This window comes from Orcinus orca, chromosome 9 (genome assembly GCF_937001465.1).
Source record: "Orcinus orca chromosome 9, mOrcOrc1.1, whole genome shotgun sequence".
Lineage (NCBI taxonomy): Eukaryota > Metazoa > Chordata > Mammalia > Artiodactyla > Delphinidae > Orcinus > Orcinus orca.
In genome coordinates this window covers 49,666,960-49,688,778 of record NC_064567.1, presented here as the reverse complement: position 1 = coordinate 49,688,778, position 21,819 = coordinate 49,666,960, and the positions used below count along the sequence as shown (strand labels likewise).

General features: G+C 41.4%; 1 long non-coding RNA gene across 1 annotated transcript in view; it reads left to right on the top strand.

Moving 5' to 3' along the window:
* The window catches only part of LOC125965384 (uncharacterized), a 45,355-nt gene extending 29,649 nt beyond the window's left edge, over positions 1-15,706 (top strand). The window contains exon 2 of the long non-coding RNA XR_007479197.1: positions 15,113-15,706. This is a non-coding gene — a long non-coding RNA (uncharacterized LOC125965384). The remainder of the gene's footprint in view (positions 1-15,112) is intronic.
* Positions 15,707-21,819: the final 6,113 nt, after the last annotated feature.

The window sequence follows — 21,819 nt, the reverse complement described above, 5'->3', positions numbered from 1 at the left end:
AAAACCACTTTGGGATAAACATGTGGACCACATGTGCAGAAGCACTAAAAATTAGGTATGAAAGTTATCTATGCAAAATTACCACAAAAATTCCTGCTGTGATCATTATGAAATTACCTTGGAGTGTGGATTTCTGGCTCACTTTCCAAGCTACGCAACTTCTTTAATAAAACCCCTAGGCAACATTATACCCTCTCCCGTTGGTCTTACCTCAGCATAGCACAGTAAATGTCATGTCTCTTCCAAGCCCTAAATGCTAGGACAACTGTGTAAGAAATGATTCCCTTTTGACGGGATAGGAAGAATAAATCAGAGGGTTTGATTATAATCTTTAAAACTCAATTTTTAAAAACTGGTATGTTTCTGCACTTTCTAAAGACAGACATCTTAAATAGTGCTTACATTTGTTTTGGCAGACACATGGGTGACTCTTGCAATGGGCAGTCTTCCATATCCGTATTTATGACAAATATGTCAGAATGTAATCCATCCCAATGTCTATGAAGGGATCAACATTTACAACTTATCATTTCCCTCTCATTATGTTGCTTTATTTCTTTTCAAAGACAGACGTAGAAATTGCCATGAGATGGAGAATAATCAATACTCAGAAGAAAACATAATACCAACTCTTCTACCTGAATAAAAGTATGGTATCTGTAATGTTTGTTTCATTTCTCACCTACTCTTTGAGTGATGCAATGTAACTCATCACAACTCAGTACAATCAAGGAGGTGGCATTTCACAGGAATGACTACTAGTATGGAGGAGAGGAGGTCCCAGAGGTCAGATCCGCTACTGATGACAGTAGCAATTCAGTGACATTAAAAAAAAATTAAGGGACTTCCCTGGTGGCGCAGTGGTTGAGAGTCCGCCTGCCGATGCAGGGGACACGGGTTCGTGCCCCGGTCTGGGAAGATCCCACATGCCGCAGAGCGGCTGGGCCCGTAAGCCATGGCTGCTGAGCCTGCGCATCCAGAGCCTGTGCTCCGCAACGGGAGAGGCCACAATAGTGAGAGGCCCGCGTACCACAAAAAAAAAAAAAAAAAAAAAAAAAATTAAGTACCATTTCCAAAAGGATAGTTACCTTTAAAGAAATAATATTGTCTTTTTGTTGACTTTAATGCTCTAGTTCATCCCCAACAGATAGATGCAGTGAAGAGCCTGTATCTGTACTGTGAACAATACACTTCCTTTAATGTCAGTCCCGGGTGAAATGAACCCAGCCAGGAAGAGCACAACAATCTCTCCAATTTTAATAATCAACAGTTCTCCAAAAAGCAGACTTGTGATTGTTGTTATCCCAGCAAGTTGGTCATTTACAAATGGATTGTGTCCAAAAATTTCAACTGTATATTTGGATTACAGAGTGTCAAGTATAGGTGCTCGTCTAAGCAATATAAAACTGATAGGTTCCCGGAACAACCCATAGACATCTGTTTCCTTCATGTTTTGCTGATGGTGTTGGGAGAGACAAAGAAGGATGGAGGATTCAAAGAGTAGTAGTCACACCTGGGAAGACAATTTGTGGCACAAGACCCCAGAACAATCTCCTGATGATTTCTACCACTTCCAGAAGGGAAGGCAGGAAGGAGTGAAAGAAGGAAAGATGGAAAGAAGGAAGGAAGGGAGGAAAAGAAAGAGGAAGGAATAACCATACCAGCCATGGTCCAACCAAGAAACAGAAAGCACTCGGAGTATTCTGACTTCTCAAGAAACAAAAATGCTGAGTAGCTACTAAGAGGTAGTGAGGCAACTCAGAAATTAGGAGCAGAAGGAAGTTACTACTATCCCTGGAATGGAGGGTCAAAAAGAGGAGGTGGTGTTAGCAGAAGCCAGAAGCCAGATCACCCTGTGGAAGCTGGAACCACAGTGGGCCTGTCCATTGAGGACTGGAGCCATGGAGGAGCTGCCATAGCTGCCATCAGAGAAGAATCTATGGATTCAGGGAAGGACAGAAGAAATACCGTGGCTTCTCCCTTTCTCCCACCATGATGCCTTCCATTGACCTAACCCAGCCAGAAACCAGCTGACACAGGATCCTAGGAAATTCAGCCTGCAGAGATCAGCCTCCTGTGATGCAGAGCAGGGAAGGGCAAGGAATGGATCTGAGGATTCACAAGCCAGACCCGACACACTACCCAATTAACTAAAAAGAAAAGGAAAAAACCTAATCCCAGTCCTAGCAGATTCAACAAGAAGGGGTTGCAGATGTTATTAGCTCTGAGAACAAGGATCACGCATGATCTACATAGAAAGTGAAATTAAGATACAACAAAAATAACACTACAAGACATCAATATGAAGGATGCCACAAGAGAAACCAGGACACCTGCCAAATGAATGATCATGAGAGGGGAGAGACCATGTTGACCTGGAAATGACTGGGTTCTTCTTCAGAAAGAAGGAAAATCAGTATGAAATCAAGGCTTCCAGGGCAGAGCAGGCACCATCTATGGAGAAAAACAGGCGTTTTACTGGGTCAAACACCACATACCTGCAGTCAAAAGATAAGTGAAACCCGGGGAAAGGCACTGGACTCCTCGGTGGGGGAGGAGAGCAGGTGAGTGACTCATGATCTTACCAGGATGACCCTAGTCTAGGCTGGAGCCCCACTGTTCTTAATGACTAGGTGTCATCACATTGTAAAGTCTGACAATGAATGGAAAGACAAAAAGAAGCTCTCAGGGTGACAGGTTTCCGCAAAGGATCTGGCTCTAAAGTGGAGGAAAGAGATAGTAGAGACTAACACCTGCGGCCAAGAAACTGCACAATAAACCGTCTACCACTCTCCACTCTCCCCCAACCCTGCCCCCTTCTCCCCGCCGCCAGCAGGCTGCAAGCTACTCGGGGAGGAATTGCACCTCATTTGTCTTAGTAGTTCCGGGGCTTCGAACAGTGTCTAGCACACAGTAGGTGATCATTGCATAGTGGTTAAACGAATGAATGGGCCGAGGGTGCAACCTGGGTACACTGGGAGAGCAGAAGAACCGCAGAGGACACATGACCAACGCTCTGAAGTGACGTGGCAGCGTGCTGGCCTGCTGGAAAACCCCAGCGGCAGCCAGACCAGTGTGGGCAGCTGCAGTCAGAAAATGAGATGGTTCTTTGGAGCAAATATGCAGTCATAAATAGCACAGGCCTATGCAAATGGCCTCAGCTGCCCAGCAAAGGACTGGAGCGCATCTGGCACACAACACGTTCCTGCCACCCAAATTCTGCCTGGCTAAACCCACAGCTCACAGAGGGGCGGGGGCTGCCATCCAGAGGGGAGACCCACTGAGTGGGGAGAGGATGGTCACCACTGTAGTAAGCCTTCGTAAGACTGCCCCTAACAATTGCCCTAAAGAGCCTGTGCTTCCAGTATTACTGCCTGTGGAAGTGTCCCAACCACTGAGCTGGTTTCAAAGACGCATTAAGAAATCACCAATAACCAATGTGTACAGTTGTTAGGTACCATACAGCAGCTCTAATGTAGGAATTTTTAGTGTGACCTTCTATGTCTAAGTGTACCAGACCTTCTCCTTTTGAGGGGTGCTTTAGCAGAGAAAATGGCAACATGCAATCGTTTTCTGATTTGTATTGTCTCCATAAAACCTCTCACCCAGCCCAGGATGAGGTTGAGGCCCTTAACAAAACCAACAAGAAAACAATGCTATTTATTAGCCTTTTAAGAGAAAGAACCACACCCGATTTGTATTTGTCCCAAGTTCCCTTTCCCATAGTCAAGAATCTAGCCCAGTGCCTGCTTGTCCCAGAGACTCAAATATTTGTTGAATGAAATAGTCCCTTCAGAGAAGTTATAACAATTCTCTAAATTAAATTTTGAAAGAAATTGAAAACTACCAAATACATTAATTATAATAACAATACTACCACCAACGGCAATTAAAATATATTGAACACAGTTTGTTCCAGGAACCATGCTAACCTATGAAACAGTTGACACACTACCTGGCACGCTCTCCAGCTAGGAACAGAAACTGCTGGTGGATGTAATCAAAGCCTCAATCTTTTTTTAATTTATTTTTTCCCCACCTTCCACAAAAGATTTGTGGTGACCTATAAGATACATACATCAAATAAGATATTTAAAGTGTTCTAGTTTCTGCGGGCCGCCATAACAAAGTACCACCAGTTAGGTGGCTTAAATAACAGAAATTTCTTGTCTTTCAGCTCCAGAGGCTAGAAGTACGAGATCAGGTTTTGGCAAGGTTGGTTCCTTCTGAAGGAGCTTGGGAAGTGTCTGTTCCAGGCTTCTCTCCTTATTTCTGGTAGCCCCTTTGCTTTTGACAGCATAATTCCATCTTCACATGGCATTCTTCTGGTGTGCATGTCTGTTTCCAAATTTCCCCTTTTATATAAGGACATCAATCATATTGGATTAGGGACCCACCTTACTCTAATATGACTTCATCTTAACTGATTACATCTGCAATGACCTTATTTCCAAATAAGATCACATTCAGAGGTACTGAGGGTTAGGACTTCAACACACGAATTTTGAGGGGATACAATTCAACCCATAACAAAAAGGGAAATGAAGAAAGCATGGGGGAATTCTCAGCAGACGGAACACACACAGTTATCTATTCATCCTCCTAAAACCTCACTAAATTAATTAAGTGAAAATAAAAAGTTATTTATCCATGTGCAGAAAGAAGCTCCAGGGAAGACAACAGTCGATAGGAGATGGAGGGTAGATAGCAGAGAGAGGAGAGGGAACTGACCTGGCAGAAAAGAATGAAGTTACAACTCAAGGCCAATAAAATGTGAGGCATTTTATCACTCCACAGCATTCCAGAGACCCTGTACTGGGAGGTGCCAGATGCCGGGGAAGGCAGGGGTCAGGCGAGATGCTCGACACAGACGTGGGTTTACAGTCTGGATTCAGAGGCACTGGGCCTCTTCCCCACCCCACACAGCCAGATGACCATGTTTCCCAAGCAGCCTCCTAAAAGAACCAGGAGATTTATTTTTGGAGAGATCGAGATGGAAAGGCCCAACTCAGAGGACACCAGGCTTATCAGAGGGCTGGGATAGGGGATAGGCACAGAGCTAAAACCAGGGATATTAGTGAAAGCCCATAGGCCCTGTGAACTATCAGTCCCCTTCCCCTACCCAGATCTTAGAACACCTGCAACTGGAAATATAAATACAAAGACAGGAGGCTGGAAGATTCTACACTTGGAGACCCAAACAGCATCAGGGGAATATCTTGTGATGATATTTAAGTTTCCCCAACAAAAGATTGTCTTCATTCCTGGCTATACTGTAGTGATTCCTACCAGTCACCAATTCTTGCCCGTGTTTATAGAACTCAAGTGAGCTTTTAACATCTCACTCTTAAATACAAAAGGACAATCAGACACTAGAAGAAAACCTATGAAAGCTGGACATGACATGAATAAACAAAGGCACCAGGAGGAAACAGAGAAAATGAAAGGAACCAAAAACCATTTTTTAAAAATCAGTAATTAATATCCTCAGGGAGATTAAGAACAGAATTTGATAGAAAGAAAACAACTGGAGAATAAGTAAGGCTTCTTGGCAATTAAAAATATAACAAATTAAAACTCATTCAAAACATTAAAAGATAAAGACAAGAAAATCTTTTAGAAAGTAGAACAAAGTGTTGAAGAGTTAGAAAATAGGAAAGAAGAGATAAGGAAATAAAGAGATGAGAAAAGAAAAGGATCAATTTGGAATTCTAACATCTGCATAATAGGAGTTGCCAAATAGTAATAAGAGAAATGGAGGAAAGAAAATTATCAAATAGCAATAATAACAGTAATAATAATTATCAAGGAAATTTTTCTGGAACTGAAGGAAACATGTCTCCAGGTAATAATGATCCACTGAAAACCTAGCACGACAAATGAAATGCTCACAACCAAGGCTCATCATTCTGCGATTTGAGACCTCCAGAACTAAAGAGGAGACCTAAATTTTCCCAGAAAGACAATACAGGCCACATAGAAAATATTGGAAAGAGAATGACACTGCAGGTAACGTAGTGTAGTTAAGAGTATAAACTCTGGAGACAGCTACCTGGACATGTAACCCAACTTATTAATTGTGTGACTTTGGGTAAGTTACTTGACCTCTTTTGCCTCCATTCTCCATCTCTAAAATAGAGATAACAAGAATCCTTCCGTATATATGGGCTCTAGAAGACAGACCCCAAGGGGAAAAAATTGAATTGCTATAACTGAGTATATAGAAAATATTATTGATAAGCATGCAGTAGAGACAGAGCATTCAGGGGAGTGGTTGATGAAATAAAAATTTTTTTAGGCAGGACAAAATAATTTTTAAACATAAAATCTCTCTCTGCCCATTTGAGCCACTAACCCCTTCCTCTGCATTACACATTAACTAGATCCCCTTAGAAGACATAGGAATTCATACACACACACACACACACGCACACACACACACACACACACACACACACTCACACACACTCACACACACACACACAATTTTCTCCTGGCGCCAGCAAGGTAACTCCTTAGGAGATAACATTCCTTTCTCAATCCTGTAAGGGGTCAGAATAATCCACTACTTGCCTTGTTGGACTATGTAAACTGTCAATATGTTACTTTGATGTATTACCCTTTGTCTCGAAAACTTATATAACTGTGCCTTGACCTCAAACAGGTGGAACAGTCCTCAGAGCTTTCTGAAAGACTGTCTCCCGGGTTATAATCCTCAAGTTGGCTCAAATGAAATTTTCTGTTTCTTTCTTAGATTGACTACTGATTAATTTTTCACTGAAGGGAGGGAATGTAAAAACAGAAAATCAGGCAGATTCAAAAGAATAAGCAGCTTTCAACTCCAGGAAAAAAAAAGGGGACAAGTCATAGTCATTCATACAAGAAAGGGGACATAGTCATAGTCATAATCATTGCTTGCTCAGAAGCAAATAAGATTTGTATAGGCAAAATGATGTAAATGCTAACTAAAAATTGTGATATTACTGAATTAGGGAAATAGGGAGAAGGGAAGGGGTAAGACTAGAGTGGAGAGAGAGAGCTCAGTCCTCATTTACCAAGATGTTAAAGTCAATAGTTCATATATAAAACTGACAATTAAAGAAATAGCAAGCAGAACAAGTTATTTCTAAACATGGAGATAAACACCTGGGGATGCAGCTAAAAGAGCTGAAGGTGATTTCCTCTGAGAAGTGGGACTGGTGGGCTGGGGAGAGACAAAACAGGAAATTTCTAGTTTTTCATTTAGTACTATTTGACTTTTTAAAATCACATATATCTGTTACTTTGATAAAAATTAAATTTTAACTTAAAAAAAGAAAGAATAGAGGGAAATAATTCAAATATTAATAGCGGTTATATGTGGCTAGTATGATTATAGATGATTCTAATTTCTTTCGGGATTCTTTTCTATATTATCCAATTTTTTAATAAATAATATGTATTACTTTTATAATTTAGAAAGTACATTTTATTTTTGAAATGAAATAAAAATAAGTGAAAAGAAAGTTTGTGTAGTTTGATGTAGCTTAAAAAATGATTTTCCAAAAAAGGTAAAATCATGACTCCTATAAAAATATAAAATGACACATGTCAAAGATTAATTAAATGAGGGAACCAGTAAGATATTACAGCTGGTTCAAAGGAGAAGTCAAAGAACTACAAACTACAAATGCAATAAAAACTGTTGAAATGAATTTGCAAAAAGTGGTTTCTCCATAGAGCAAGAATCAATTACATTCTACAGACAAACTATTTATATTTTTATGGACAAGAATTATTCACATTCCTATCAGTTTTCTATAAATTTTTAAGGAGTTGTAAAATAAGCCTAGTCAAAGATAAACAGGGATATACATTCCTATAGGATCAGATAATCCCAGAGGTTTTAGTGTTCCTTTGAAAGGATATCCAGTAATCGCTTTTGCCCATTTGAAAGTCTCAAAATTTTTCCTTACATGTAGTTAAGGGCTAATTAGTCTACAGAATCTTGTGTCACAAAGTCTCATATGATTATTCAAAAGAGGGATTCAAGTTTGGTTTGAGTTTATAGAAGCCAAAGTGAAAAAGAAAAGGTTATAAGTTTACTGGGGTGCCCAGTGGGGCTTAAAATGTTTTGAAACTGAAGAAATTTCATTTTATCTATTTAACTGCTGACAAAACTTTTCTCTGAAGAAAAGATCAATTTGCCTTTGTAGCCTGCTTCCTTTGTTTGGGTAAAAATTACCAAAATGATCCCTTTATCCAAATGTAAAGCAATACCCACTCATTGGTTTAAAACAACACCCTGTGAGGTTGCCATTAACTCTGAATGCTGTTCGATTAAGTGGTGTGTTTAGGGAGGGAAATTGGATTCATTTTAAGTAATATCATGTTATTGGAGAATTTTTTAATTATAATTCCTTTCTATATGGGTTTAGACTAAACTATCTCTGAAAATTGGTTTTGGGGATGGATGTGTGTCTTCTTGTACAAGTATTTGCTCCTGTGAGAGATAAGATTGGATGTTGCCAGGAGGCCTATCCTTCTGACCTCTTTATGCCAGATTGTGAAAAGGGACTAAACTTGTCTGGACTGAATTTACAAGGGACACACACACTGTTCTTAAAATGACCCAGAATTTTATCATTTTACCCTTCCCCCCTCCACATCTCCCCTAATTCAGGTATATCACAATTTTTAGATATTTAGATATCCCAATTATTGGGATTTCCTTATTCCAGCCAAAAAAGCAAGACCATATACTGCAGGTGCATATTTCCCTGTTCCTGTAGTTGATCATCCTGGGACAGGAAGGGAACACACTTCAGACAATCTTTGTGAGCAGAAGGGGCAGAAAATGATCAAGTCTTCCTCTTCCCAGAACAAACCTCAGGAACTGTGTTCTTTTTCATATGTACAAGGAAAAATTAGAACTTGAATATCTATCAATGAAGGATTGGTTTAAAAAATTCAGTTATAGTAAATCCAAACAGTGAAGTACTATGTAGACATTAAAACAAATGTAGAAGGTATCGTTGAATTGACGTGGAAAGTATTTTTCTCACATGCAAAGGGTAGGCAGTATAGAGCTGGTGCAGCTGCTCAAAGAACCAACCACCTTCCATCTCCCCAGACCATCATCCTCCATGTAAGGTCACAAGATGACAGCTGTCCTTCCAGGCTTCACATCTAAGCTCCAGGCAGCGTGAAGAAGGAAAGGCAAAGTACAAAAAGCATAGACCAGCTGAATCTTTCTTTTTCTAACCAGGAAGATGACAGTGTTTCCAGAAGGTCCTCCCCATGTACACTTCTGCTTATACTTCACTGCCAAAATTGTGTCCATTACTGTTGTGACATGATTAGCTGCAAGGGAGGCTGTGTGATTTGATTTTCAGTTGGACACTGTTGTTGTTTTGAATGCAGTCAATGGTACAGACCAGGTACCTGGCAGTGTCTGCCCCAGGAGTGTATCAAAAGAACGTACACCAAACAGTTAACAACGTTTGTCTTTAGGGATAGTATTCTAAGTGACCCATAACCTTCTCCTTTATGTTCTTTTGTATCATTTGGAGCTCTATCATTCTGTATTATTAGAAATCCAGAACCTCAGGTCCCACTACAGACCTACTAAATCAGAAACTCTGGGACTAGTAATCTACTACTAGGTTTACTACTTCTCAAGGTGATTCTGAAACTCTGGGAGGATTGAGAAAGAGTGTAATATATCACTTTTCAAAATTAGCAAAAAGAAAAAGATATTTGCATTTGGAGAGAAAAAACTTGTGACAAGTTAAGGATATCACTCAAGCTAACAAGTGTTTTTCACAGTAGAGCTACAAATACAACCTAATTAATGAATGTGTCAACTCTTTCTTCCTTCTTTTGAATCATTAACATTTATTCTGGCCTTTAGCAGTAAGAGTTTTTCAAAGCTGACATTCAGAAGAAGAAAAAAAAATCAACCTTGTGTTTTGATTAATTCCTCTACATTTTTCGTTTTAATTGTCAGGGGATGTGTAAATGAGTATGTAAAGCTCATAGCACCTCAAATGACACCTCATCAGATTGAAAATAGAAAGTTCCCAGTCACTAGATAGAGAAAAAAATATTTTTTTCTTGCAAAAGTTTCCCATTCTTAAGAAGATCCTGAATTATATCACTGTAGCCACAATATGTAAGATGTTAATAGACTCGGGCTTCCCTGGTGACACAGTGGTTAAGAATCCACCTGCCAATGCAGGGGTCATGGGTTCGATCCCTGATCCGGGAAGATCCCACATGCTGCGGAGCAACTAGGCAACTAGGAGCAACTAGTAGTTGTGTGAGCCACAACTACTGAGCCTGCGCATCTGGAGCCTGTGCTCCGCAACAAGAGAGGCCGCGATAGTGAGAGACCCGCACACCACGATGAAGAGTGGCCTCCGCTTGCCACAACTAGAGAAAGCCCTCGCACAGAAATGAAGACCCAACACAGCCAAAAATAAATAAATAAATAATAATGATTTTTTAAAAAGACTAGAACTTCACATAGAATTTTAATGATTAATTTCTTTTATTGTGAGATTTCACACTTAGAACTAGGATCTGAGTCAAAGCACAAATTTCCAGGTAAGATACCCAGGGCCTGGGGAAAGTAGGCCCGCATAGAGATGTTCCTGACCTCTCTTCCTGTGGTTTATCTTCTGGGTATCAATGAATCTTCAGCCACCTATGTGACCATTACACATACTTCATAAATACAAAGTGCTCTCGAAAAATTCCAGTGTCACAAACATCCTTGTGGAAATTATGCCTTCCAATGTTTGCTTCTTGTCTTCATTTTTCTAAAATGAAATAAAATATTCTTATATGTTCACAGAGATTTAGACTCCTGAGTGGTATGACTGACAGTACTCTTAAATATTTCCAAATTTGAGTGGACAGAGGCAAAACAAGGCAGGAAAGTTGACGTTGGATAAAGTTAAAACTAAAGATGTCTCACTGTAGAGAACCATTTGAATTTCTCTAAGACCAGCTGACAAATATCTAAATACAAACTAGGCCCTTTTGCCTTGTAAGTTGTTTATACTTTTTTCTATAGTTTGACTGAATGAGGGCATCATTCATGAAGAGTAGATCAGTCATAGATTAAGGAAAAGAGAATCACAGTGGCAAATGCTGGCAGGTTCACATCACCCCTTTGAGAAACACCATTCCAGGGGCAACCAATCAAGCTTAATAGTTAAGTATGTGGGCTGTGCCATGAAGCAGCCTTTAGGGGTCAGAGGTTTGAACCTCATGGCTACTAGCTGCTACTGCAGTGTGACTTTAGGGCATTCCACTGGCCCCTCTATATGTCGGTATCATCATCTGTAAAATGGGAATAACAGGCCAATTCTGGGGATGAAATGAGTACCATATGCTAAGTTGTGTTGGAATGGTGCTCGGCGCATGGTCAGCCCTCGATATCAGCTGTTGTCATTATTATGTCTGTATAGTTATTTCAATATCAAGTAATGCTTTTTAATAAATGCAATTTGAATGCATTTAAATACTTCATATCATTTAATATTAAATTAAAATCAATTTAATGAGAGTTTAATTTTTTTTAATTATGCTCTCCTTTGGGGCCACTGGATTCTCTTGAACATGACCCCTTTCCTCCCCCTATTCCTTAGATTTTCTAGAATCTGAAGCCTGAAATAAAGCTGAGTAAAGCTTCTATGGGCAAGTTGGGGAGACCAAGAAAGAAACACACCTACTGTGGCAGACACACTCTAAGGTGACCTCAATTAGTCACTTCCCCATATAATCCCCTCCTCTTGAGGGTGGGAGGCACCTGTGACTTGCTTATGATCAATTGAATAGGGTAATAGAATATGTCCCTCCCATGACTGGAAAGAGGAGAGAGAGTGAGAAAGAGAGCATAAGAGAGTGAGTAACTCCATCTGGAGCCACAGAGAGACTCTCTCCAGCCAGCCTTGAAGAAGCAAACTTCCCCATTGTGAACTGCCTACAGAGAGGACCACGGGCAGGGAACTGCAGACAACCTCCAGGTGCCAGCCAGTAAGAAGCCAGGGCCCTCAGTCCTGCAACCACAAGGAAGTGAATCGTGACAACAACCCAAATGAGCTTGCAGCAGATTCTTTCCCCGAGCCTCCCAAATGAGAACACATCCACCAACACTTTTATTAGAGCCTGTGAGAACAAGCAGGGGGCCCAGCTAAGCCATGCCTGGACTCCTGACCCATGGAAACTGCGAGATAAAAGTATGTATTGTTTTAAGTTGCTAAATTTGTGGTAATTTGTTACACAGCAATAAAAAATAAATACACCTGCCTTCACCTGTGACTCTTGTTATGGGTTAAGTTGTGTCCCACCAACAGATGTTGAAGTCCCAACCCCCAGCACCTGTGAATGTGACTTTATTTAGAAATAAGATCTTTGCAGATGATCAGGTTAAGATAAGGTCATGAGGGTGGGCCCTAATCCAATTTGCCTGGTGTTCTTATAAGAAGAGAAATTTTGGACACACAGACATCTACAGAGGGAATATGATATTGAAGACTGGGAAAAGGTGGCCATCTACAAGCCAAGGGATGACTGAGGCTACCAGAAGTGAGGAAAGAGGCACGGAACAGACTGTCCCTCACAGCCCTCAGAGGGAACCAACCATGCTGACACCTTGATTTTGGACTTCTAACCTCCAGCACTGTAAGACAATACATTTATGTTGTTTGAGCTGCTCAGTTTGTGGTACTTTGTTTTGGCAGCCCTTGGAAAATGATATGGTTCCCAAAGGCAAGAGGAAGATGGAAAGGGCTGCTTTCCAATCATGGATGAGGAAAGACTGGGAAGGAGAATAGAATTCCTCCACTCATCCATCCATCCATCCATTCAATAGACGTGGAGGCTTTACTTTGCCAGGTGGCCTACTAGGCATTCCCTGTGTGCCAGGTGGGCACCGTGTACTATGCAGTGGAGTTCTAGAAATCAAAGCACAGCCCCTGCACTCAAGGAGCTCACCATCTAATGGAAAAAGGGCACAGCGAGCACAATTCAGTTTGACATGTGCTAGAGCAGAAAATGAGCATGGCTTTGTGGTGCTTAATCCTACCTGGATGGGGAGGGGTAAGGAAGACTCCCAAGAAGAGGACCCTGGAAGAGGGAGAGGAAGAAGGAGAAGGGAGAGGGTGATCTAAAGACAGGGAATCATATGTGAAAAAGGATGAAGGCATCAAAGAGCAAAGACATTCCAAGAATTCTGGCACTGCAGGGCTGGAGCGGAGAGTACTTGTGAGAATAAGGCCACACATGCTGATATGTGCTGTGCTACAGGGTCTGAACTGTGTTCTGAAAGCTTGGGGGCCACTGAGGAGCCTTACAGAAGTCAGTGACGTGATCAGATCCAGGTGGGATTCTGATAGAGGGTCCTGAATCATGGCCATGGCAAAGGGGATGGAGAGGAGAAGACATGTTCAAGAGACATGTAGGAGGTCGAATTGCTAGAACTCACTGAGTGGTTGTGTCGAAGGAATGAGGGAAAGACAGGAGTCCAGAATGATTCCATATTTCTCTTGGTGACTAAGTAGGTGGGAGTACCTTTCTCCAAACAAGAGGCCATGGGAAGAGGTGCAGTCTGGAGACATGAGGTTAGCTGCCACCCCAGTGGCCGTTTCCCTTCGTCCTCCTTGCTAAGAGGACCCCAACTTTGTTCACCCTCCTTTGAGGGGCTCTGACTTCAGGGGAGGCTGGACCCGTTCCCAGCACCCACACAATAAATCTTGTTAGATCTAGACCCTCACTGTCCAATGCAGTAGCCATGGGCCACATGTGGCTCTTACTCACTCGAAATGTGGCCAATCCAAATTGAGATGTGCTGTGAGTGTAAAATATACACTAGATTTCAAAAACTTCTTCCTAAAAAAAGTGTAATATATAACATTATTCATTTGTTGTATTAATTGTATGTTGAAATAATATTTTAGATATATTGGGGTCAATAAAATATATTATTAGGACTAATATCACCTGTTTCTTTTTTAATAGGACTGCTAGAGAATTTAAAATTATATATGTGGCTTACATATTTCTACTAGACAACACAGGTCTAAGCCAATCATGGTGGTCTCATTCCCTTACCTAGTAAAGGATCTAGGAGGGTGTGTGCATATAATGCCGTTACGACCAACGAAAATGAGGGAGTCAGTGGCAAGGCTTCTGGGAGGTTCTTCCTCTCTCTTCAGATAGAACATAAGACAGAAAGTGACATTCCTTTTTCTGCCATATACTGTCATCACAGTGTGCTGCCTGGAACAATGGCAACCATTTTGGTACCTTGAGGGCATCTGGCTTCAGAAAATAAATCAGAGTAGAAAGATAGAGAAAAACTGTGTCCCTGATGACACATCTGAGCCTCTGAACCCACAGAGTTTTTATGTTAAAATTATGGTTTTAATGTTAAATAAATAAAGATATTGTTAAAGCCAAATATAAATGGATTTCCTGTTCCTTGTAGACAAAGGTATTCTAACTGGTTCATCTAGCGACAAAGTGTCGGAAGGCTGTTATCTCCATGTATGGTACCTCTCTACTTCATTTATAATCTGAAAAATAAGGAGGACATTTGAGAAATATTTGGATAATCCTTTTCTGATCTATCCCCAAATACCACCATCCTTCATGTCTGTGGAAAAACAAAAATCCTCAGTGGCTGAAATGGCTTGGTAGGATAATACCTTCCCTGACTAATACTCTATTTCGCTTTTTCTTTCTATTCTCTTTTTTTTCAAGATGTAAATAAGGAGTAGGCCTGGTCAGGCAATAGAGGATTGATTCATTTATGTAGTAACACATACGCAGTTACCCTGAGTTCTGTAAATGGTGGGGAGGGAGCCATTTCCCTGGCCAGCTGCCAGTCTCCAAACCACACAGAACTTGGTAGCCATTGTCTTTGAAAGCAACTTTCTGTGGCTTCATGGAGAAGGAAGCTTGATGTGATAATCACAGTCTGCTGCATTTTTGGAACCAATATTAAAAATCTAAATTTCACAGATCTTTTCTCTGGTACTTGATTATATACTAATATGAAGATCTTAGTGTACATGATTCTGACCCACCAAGCAAACTGTTTTATTTATCTGTCTCCCCCAAGGTCTAAATATAATAAGCTGCCAACATCAGAAGTCGGAAACTGCTGGAACCCTGGTCAATGCCTGAAGCACAGAAGAGAGGCAAGGAAAAGGACGAAAGTTTTTAGAACAGTGCTGGCTACAGAGAAATGTGTGAGTGAAGCAGGAGAGAGAAAACAGAAAAGGTGTGGGAACACGGTGTTGAAGCTGAAAGAGACCTTTGAGCTCATTTGGTCCAACCTCTTCCCTTAAACATGAGGTAATGGGGCCCAGAGAGGTGCTCTTGGCTCCTTCCTTTTTCCCTTGTACAGGCAGTGAACGCTGGCCTCGGACCATCCTCTACGAAACACAGGGCTGCAAAGGTGGGGAGACGCTGGCAGCCCTGCCCTCCTGGGCTCTCAACACCAGCCATTACAGAGTCATTATCAAATCCAAGTCAGAGTGGTTTTGGTTTTGTTCTCATCTTGTTGGGTTTTTTTTTCCTGCTAAGTCACTGCCTCCCTCTCTCCCAGATATGAATCAGTACTGGCTCTCAGACTAGTTCTGCTTTATGTCTGTGCTGGTGGGGTTTGGTCACCATTAGATTAAGAAAATAAAGCAGTAAATTTTTGCTCAGATATTATTGTGGGAAAACTTGCTCTTACTCTCTTTTTCTCTCCTTCTCTCTCTCTCCCTCTCTCCTTTCCTTTCCCCTTCCTTCCTTCCTCCCTTTTTTCCTTCCTCCATACATTATTTCTCTGGGATATTTACCATTTTTTACCATATTTACCATCCTTCCTGAACCTTGGGAATGACAAAGAAATGTCTTGGTTGGAATCACGATCCAAACAGAACTACTACAAGCTTAGGATTGAAGGGATGAGTGCCAGCCACTGACCCTTTTCTCACTCTTGTCTGGAATTTTTACTTGAAATGTAGCTAGTCTTTGGCGAAATATGAAACAGACAAGTTTGCATCTTTTGCCCCTTTCTGGAGCCTGGAATGATAGGTGAAGTTACAATAGCTGAAGGGGAGAAAGACCCAATACATTCAGAAGGCCACACAAAGGATGATTCCAGAGGAAGGCCAGCTGTGGTGGGGGCCCCCCTTCCTCCTCTCCTTCTCTGACCTTAGAATCCAGCACCTCCCTCTCCCCCAGCTCCAGCCCCGACCAGCAACAAAAGCCAGGTCTGGACCTCAAGCAATGAAAACCTGGCCTGGAGGCCAGCAGAAGAGCAGGATCAGGGAGTTAAGCCAGGGCCGGGACAAACAAAACCAGTGAATAAGGGAAGAAAGGAAGGAATAAAGGGGAGGGGGAAAGGAGAAGAGAGAAAGTGTTTTCCCTTCCAGAAACTTTGGGGAATCACCCTGGATCCTCTGTGTGCCCCTCTTCTCCCCGGTCCAATGCACCATCATCACCCAGTAGAGGCAGAGTCTCCTGAAGGGTCTCCCAGCTCCCGCTCTTTCCTCCTTAAAATGCATTCTCCATGGAGCAGTCACAGTGATCTTTTTTTTTAATAAATTTTATTTATCTATTTATTTTTTTATTGGCTGTGTTGGGTCTTTGTTGCTGCACACGGGCTTTCTCTAGTTGCAGTGAGTGCGGGCTTCTCATTGCAGTGGTTCCTCTTGTTGCAGAGCACGGGCTGTAGGCATGGACTTCAGTAGTTGTGGCACGTGGGCTCAGTAGTTGTGGCGCACGGGCTTAGTTGCTCCGCAGCATGTGGGATCTTCCCGGACCAGGGCTCGAACCATGTCCCCTGCGTTGGCAGGCGGATTCTTAACCACTGCGCCACCACGGAAGTCCCACGGTGACCTTTTAAAACCATGAATCAGCACCAATTTCCCCAGCACTAACAATGCTCTCTGTGATCTGCCCTCCCCGCTCTGACCCAGTTCCTCCCCAACCTTTTTTGTAACCACTTGCTCACTAGCTCACAAATCCAGCAACACTTGCCTCCTTTCTGTTGTTTGTAAATCAAATCATGCTCTCACCTCAGGGCCTATCCAATCGCTGTTCTCTCTGCCTGGATTGCTCTCCCTTCAGCTCCAACCATGGCTGTCTCTTCCTCATCCTTCAAGCCTCAAGCCAGTGCAAATGCTCCCAGGTGGCCTTCTCTGACCACCTGGGCCAGACTCACTCTTCTTCATTATTTTATATCACTCATCACCATTTGAAGTTATCCTGCTGATTCTTTATTTTCTTTCTTAAAACTTTTTTTTTTTTTTTGGTCTGTTTTCCTACAAGACTGAAAGTTCTAAGACTGTGCAGGGACTCTGCCTGTCTTATTTGCAGCTCTCTTCTTGGAGCCAAGAACAGAGCTTGGCACAGAGTAAATGCTCCGTAAGTGTTTGTGGAATGAATGAGTGAGTGAATGAAGAAATGCGGGGGGCGGGGTCTCTCAGGAGTCCAGAAGTAAGGTCCCAGACTAGGGTGGCCAGATTTTGCAAATACAAATACAGAGTACCCAGTTACACTTGAATTTCAGATAAACAAGGAATGCATGCAATACTAAATTTGTATATGTCCCAAATACTGCATGCATTCCTTGTTTATGTGAAATTCAAATGTAACTGGGTGTCGTGTATTATATCTGGCAGGCCTACACCAGACCCTCTGCGGAGCTTGTGTGAACTGAGCAAAGCAAAGGAGACCTTCTCAAATCTCTGCCTTGTAGACCCTTATGGGTTGGAATAGACCTGAGCTGTTTTGTTCCTTCTTCTGGACTTTGTCCATGTGTGTACTATTTGGCTAATAGTAAGATGGTTTGGGTAATGTATTCACCACCTCTCCCTCCCACCCTAAAGGGTGCAGAACAGAATATACAACAGTGGACAACAGAGCTAGGGAACAGATACAGCCACGGACACGTGCAGCTTGTTTCACACTGACGCAATGAGCCCAGCAGACCCTCTGCTAAAGGAGGGCCGTCCTTGCTGTAATTCTTTCTCTTCTCATAGAGGAAAGGAATCCTGAAGGTGATTGTTTTTTGGAAAAATGGAATAATAAATTAAATGTTTTCTTAAATCTTGTGATTACAAGAAAAGCTCACATATCTCACAAAAAAATATTTCAGCTCTTTCAGTCTCAAAAATACCAAACTTTATGGGGAAACCAAATTATGTACATTCCAGTATTATTCTCTTGTGTCCATAAAACTGTTTCAGGTATGTAAAGTGCATTTTAAAAGTTGCATATATTTTAATTTCCTCCAAAAGTTCAAGTCCAAAGGATAATTTGTTTCCCATGGCTTCAAAATATTAGAAATCATATGGATCTACTGAGAAGTGGTCCAGTCACAAGGCCTCCAGGAAGCTGTGGAAAGGACCTCAGGCTGAAAAGGGCTACGTGGACAGGAGCCATCTCTGCACCTGGAACAGATTGGGTCAAGTCCCTTCACATGTTGAAGGAAAGCAAAGCAGGAAATGCTCTGCTTTGCATTGTTTAAAGTGCTACAGTGCATTGAGTTCATTCCTAGAGCTGTAAGCACTTAACCTGGAGGGAGCCCAGAGTCTTTTCGTGTCTTAATAAATCTCATATAACCGAAAAATACCTTTAATGAATGCAAAATAGAATATTGTTAAATACATACCTATGGGTGTTTTGTTTTGATTGGGGTTTGAGGCCAACAGGGCAGCTAATTAACAAGTGTTCCTTGGACCAATCTAGCCATTTCCAAGGACTTCAGAACAATTCATACCTGTTATCTCATTGTCTTCACAGTAACTTTTGGTTTGGGCATTGACATCCCCCCCTTGCAATCCTATGGACGGGGCAGGTGCCTGACAAACTTAGTGATCTGCAGTAAGTTAGAAGCAAAAACCTCCTCTTCCCCATAATCGCCTATTAGCTGGAAACCAACTCAATACTTCAGTTCAGTGGGGAACTGAGGGAGCTACAAGGGTGATAACACTCATTCTGTTTACCTATCAACCGCCTTGAACATCTTCCCTTTCCCCATTAACAACATTGTTATACGTTTCATATTTATTTTCTTTTATGCCTCTTATTCCAAAAAGAATCTGTGATAGTTGTAGAACATGCAAAGAAAAAATACATAATTTTTAATGTAAATATATAAAATATACAAAGATATAAAAAAGCATCTAATACTTTTTTGGTTTTGGATCTGAGTACATAAAACTTTCTACAGCAGATGTTTAGTGATGGGTTAACCTATAAAATACCAAATTAGTATTCCGTATTGAGAAAAGGGACCTGTGGATGCTGGCTCGTTGAAAGATGGTACAAACAGAGAATGGACACATCCCTAAAAATAAGACTTTACAAATATATGCAAACATGTACTGTTCCTTCATTGCCATAAAGATATGTAGAGCGTCTGGGCAGCTTCACAGATAATTGAGCCAGAGCTTTTGTACTGGGATTCCTGGTAAAGCTCAGTTTGTTACCATTAACTCATCTCAGTTTTCTCATAAAATCTAGCATTTTTCCCAGTAAGCCAAAATCTACTTCTGGTTAAATTCCTTAGATAAAAGGTATAGGTATACCACAGAGCAAAAGTCCATTCCTAGAATACTTGTATGTCAACTGAAATGTTATGAATTGACCTGTATTTTAGAGGTGTATGATGAAATGAGAAAGAAGCAGTTTGGTAAGGAGTCCACTGTCTAAAGAAGCCCATCAGTGAATCTTTTTTTAATCTACATGTCATATATTTTTAAAATTTTATTTGATAGTATCTTTTTCTTAATTTCATAAGTAATACACACATGTTGTAATAAGCCAGAGAATACAGAGAGGTACAAAAAAAAGCTAATAACCTTCCCGGCAGCTCCCATTTCATCCCAGGTGATTAATAAATTCTGATGTGGATCCTTCCATACTCTACTCATCACAATATATACAAATACATACATATACTTACTGAGGGTTGGTGGAATTTTAGTTCTTGTTTTCACTCTTTTGATTAAAACAAGTTCTATTTTACACTTTATTCCTTTTTTTTCCACCTACCTATATAGTACAGTCATCCCTTCACTTCAGTACTCATGATTCTATCTTATTATGTTTGCTAACAGCCATAGTTACCAAATATTCCACAGGGAGGACATCTAATGATTTGCTCAACCGTGCCCCTTTAGATAGACATTCTGTTTTTTCCTTGTCTTTTTAAATTTTTTTAACCACTGCAAACAATGCTGCAAGAAGCATTCTGGTATGCTTTTCCTCAAGGGCCAGCAATTCTTGTGCTTACTCCCCAAGTTTAGATTTTTTCATATCAGTTTTCCTTAAAATAATTAGAACTGACTTTAATAGAGCATAGAAATATCTTGGAGCAAACTACTATCCCTCCTTTTTAAAATGCATGTTTTTGCATCCATTGAGTACCAACAGACTGCAAGCCAGCTTTCCATCTTGAACTGGTGCCCCAGGAAGTGTTTGTCCTGCAAAGCTTTGATCATCCCCTGGCCTCGCCACACTGGGAACAGTTTTCCCGATTTGCAGGCTCTATAACTGGTTTGTGAACTTTCACTATTCTGGAAACTAACAGAGATGTATAAAAGTCTGAATATTCAGCCTCAAGACCATGTTAGTAATGGCGTCCTTCGTAAAACTATCAGCTATTTATTCAAATAGGGAAATGAAACTCCAGCAATGGTTTGTATATTTGTTGTGTGCAAGCATGAAGGGTGTCAGGATACTTTATATGGCACCAAAAAACCTGATTTTGAGCCTATTATATATAAACTTTTATTATGATAATACATGGGACACACTTAAAAAGTTATCTGTGGGGCTTCCCTGGTGGCGCCGTGGTTGAGAGTCCGCCTGCCGATGCAGGGGACATGGGTTCGTGCCCGGGTCCGGGAGGATCCCACGTGCCGCAGAGCGGCTAGGCCCGTGAGCCATGGCTGCTGAGCCTGCGCGTCCGGAGCCTGTGCTCCGCAACGGGAGAGGCCCGCGTACCGCAAAAAAAAAAAAAAAGTTATCTGTGGTTTATCTTAAATTCCAGCTTAACAGGGTGTCCTATATTTTCTCTGAAAGAAGAAATTTGCTCCCTCTCTCCACCTCGAACTTTCTTTGCTTTAGTCTCTGTCAGAACCATACAGCAGAAGGATTCACCTTTTCCTGCAGACTTGGGCATGTTCATGCCATGACCCCAGCTCCTATTGGTATAGAGGGAGCAACTAGCCCCAAAACGTGTTGCCTAAATGCTAAGCTCACTGATGGTCATCTTACATCTACTATCCTTACTTTCTGGGTTGAGAGATCTCTGTATTCCCAACTGCCTCCCTCTCTTTGACCAGGAAAAATGGCCCAGTCCCTGACTTATGTCTGACTTCTCTTAATTGCATACCTTCTGTATTCTCCTGCCTCTTCTGCATTTCCAGTGTCTGAATGGTTTTTACCTCCTAAAACTTCAAGCTAAGATCATATAATCAGAAGATCCAAGTTTTGTTACCTGCACTATATAAACAGGGAAAGTTACCACCTGAGCCTGTTTCCTATCTGAAAAATGGGTGTTAGATTCAGTTAGGAGGTACTCAAGACAATTTCTAGCTCTGATACTTTGTGGCTATAAAGGACTTTTCCCCTCCAGATCTAGTTCTCCTGGCCACAGCCCTCATCTAAGCATCCCTCCTGGCCCTGCCACGGCCTGTATCCCAGCTTGACAGAAACCATTTACATGGCTCTGAGGGTAGGGGCATCGATCCCTGCTCTTCTGAACACTGTACTCAGCTAACATCATAGATTGCCAGTCGTTAAAACTAGCACAGTGCCTAA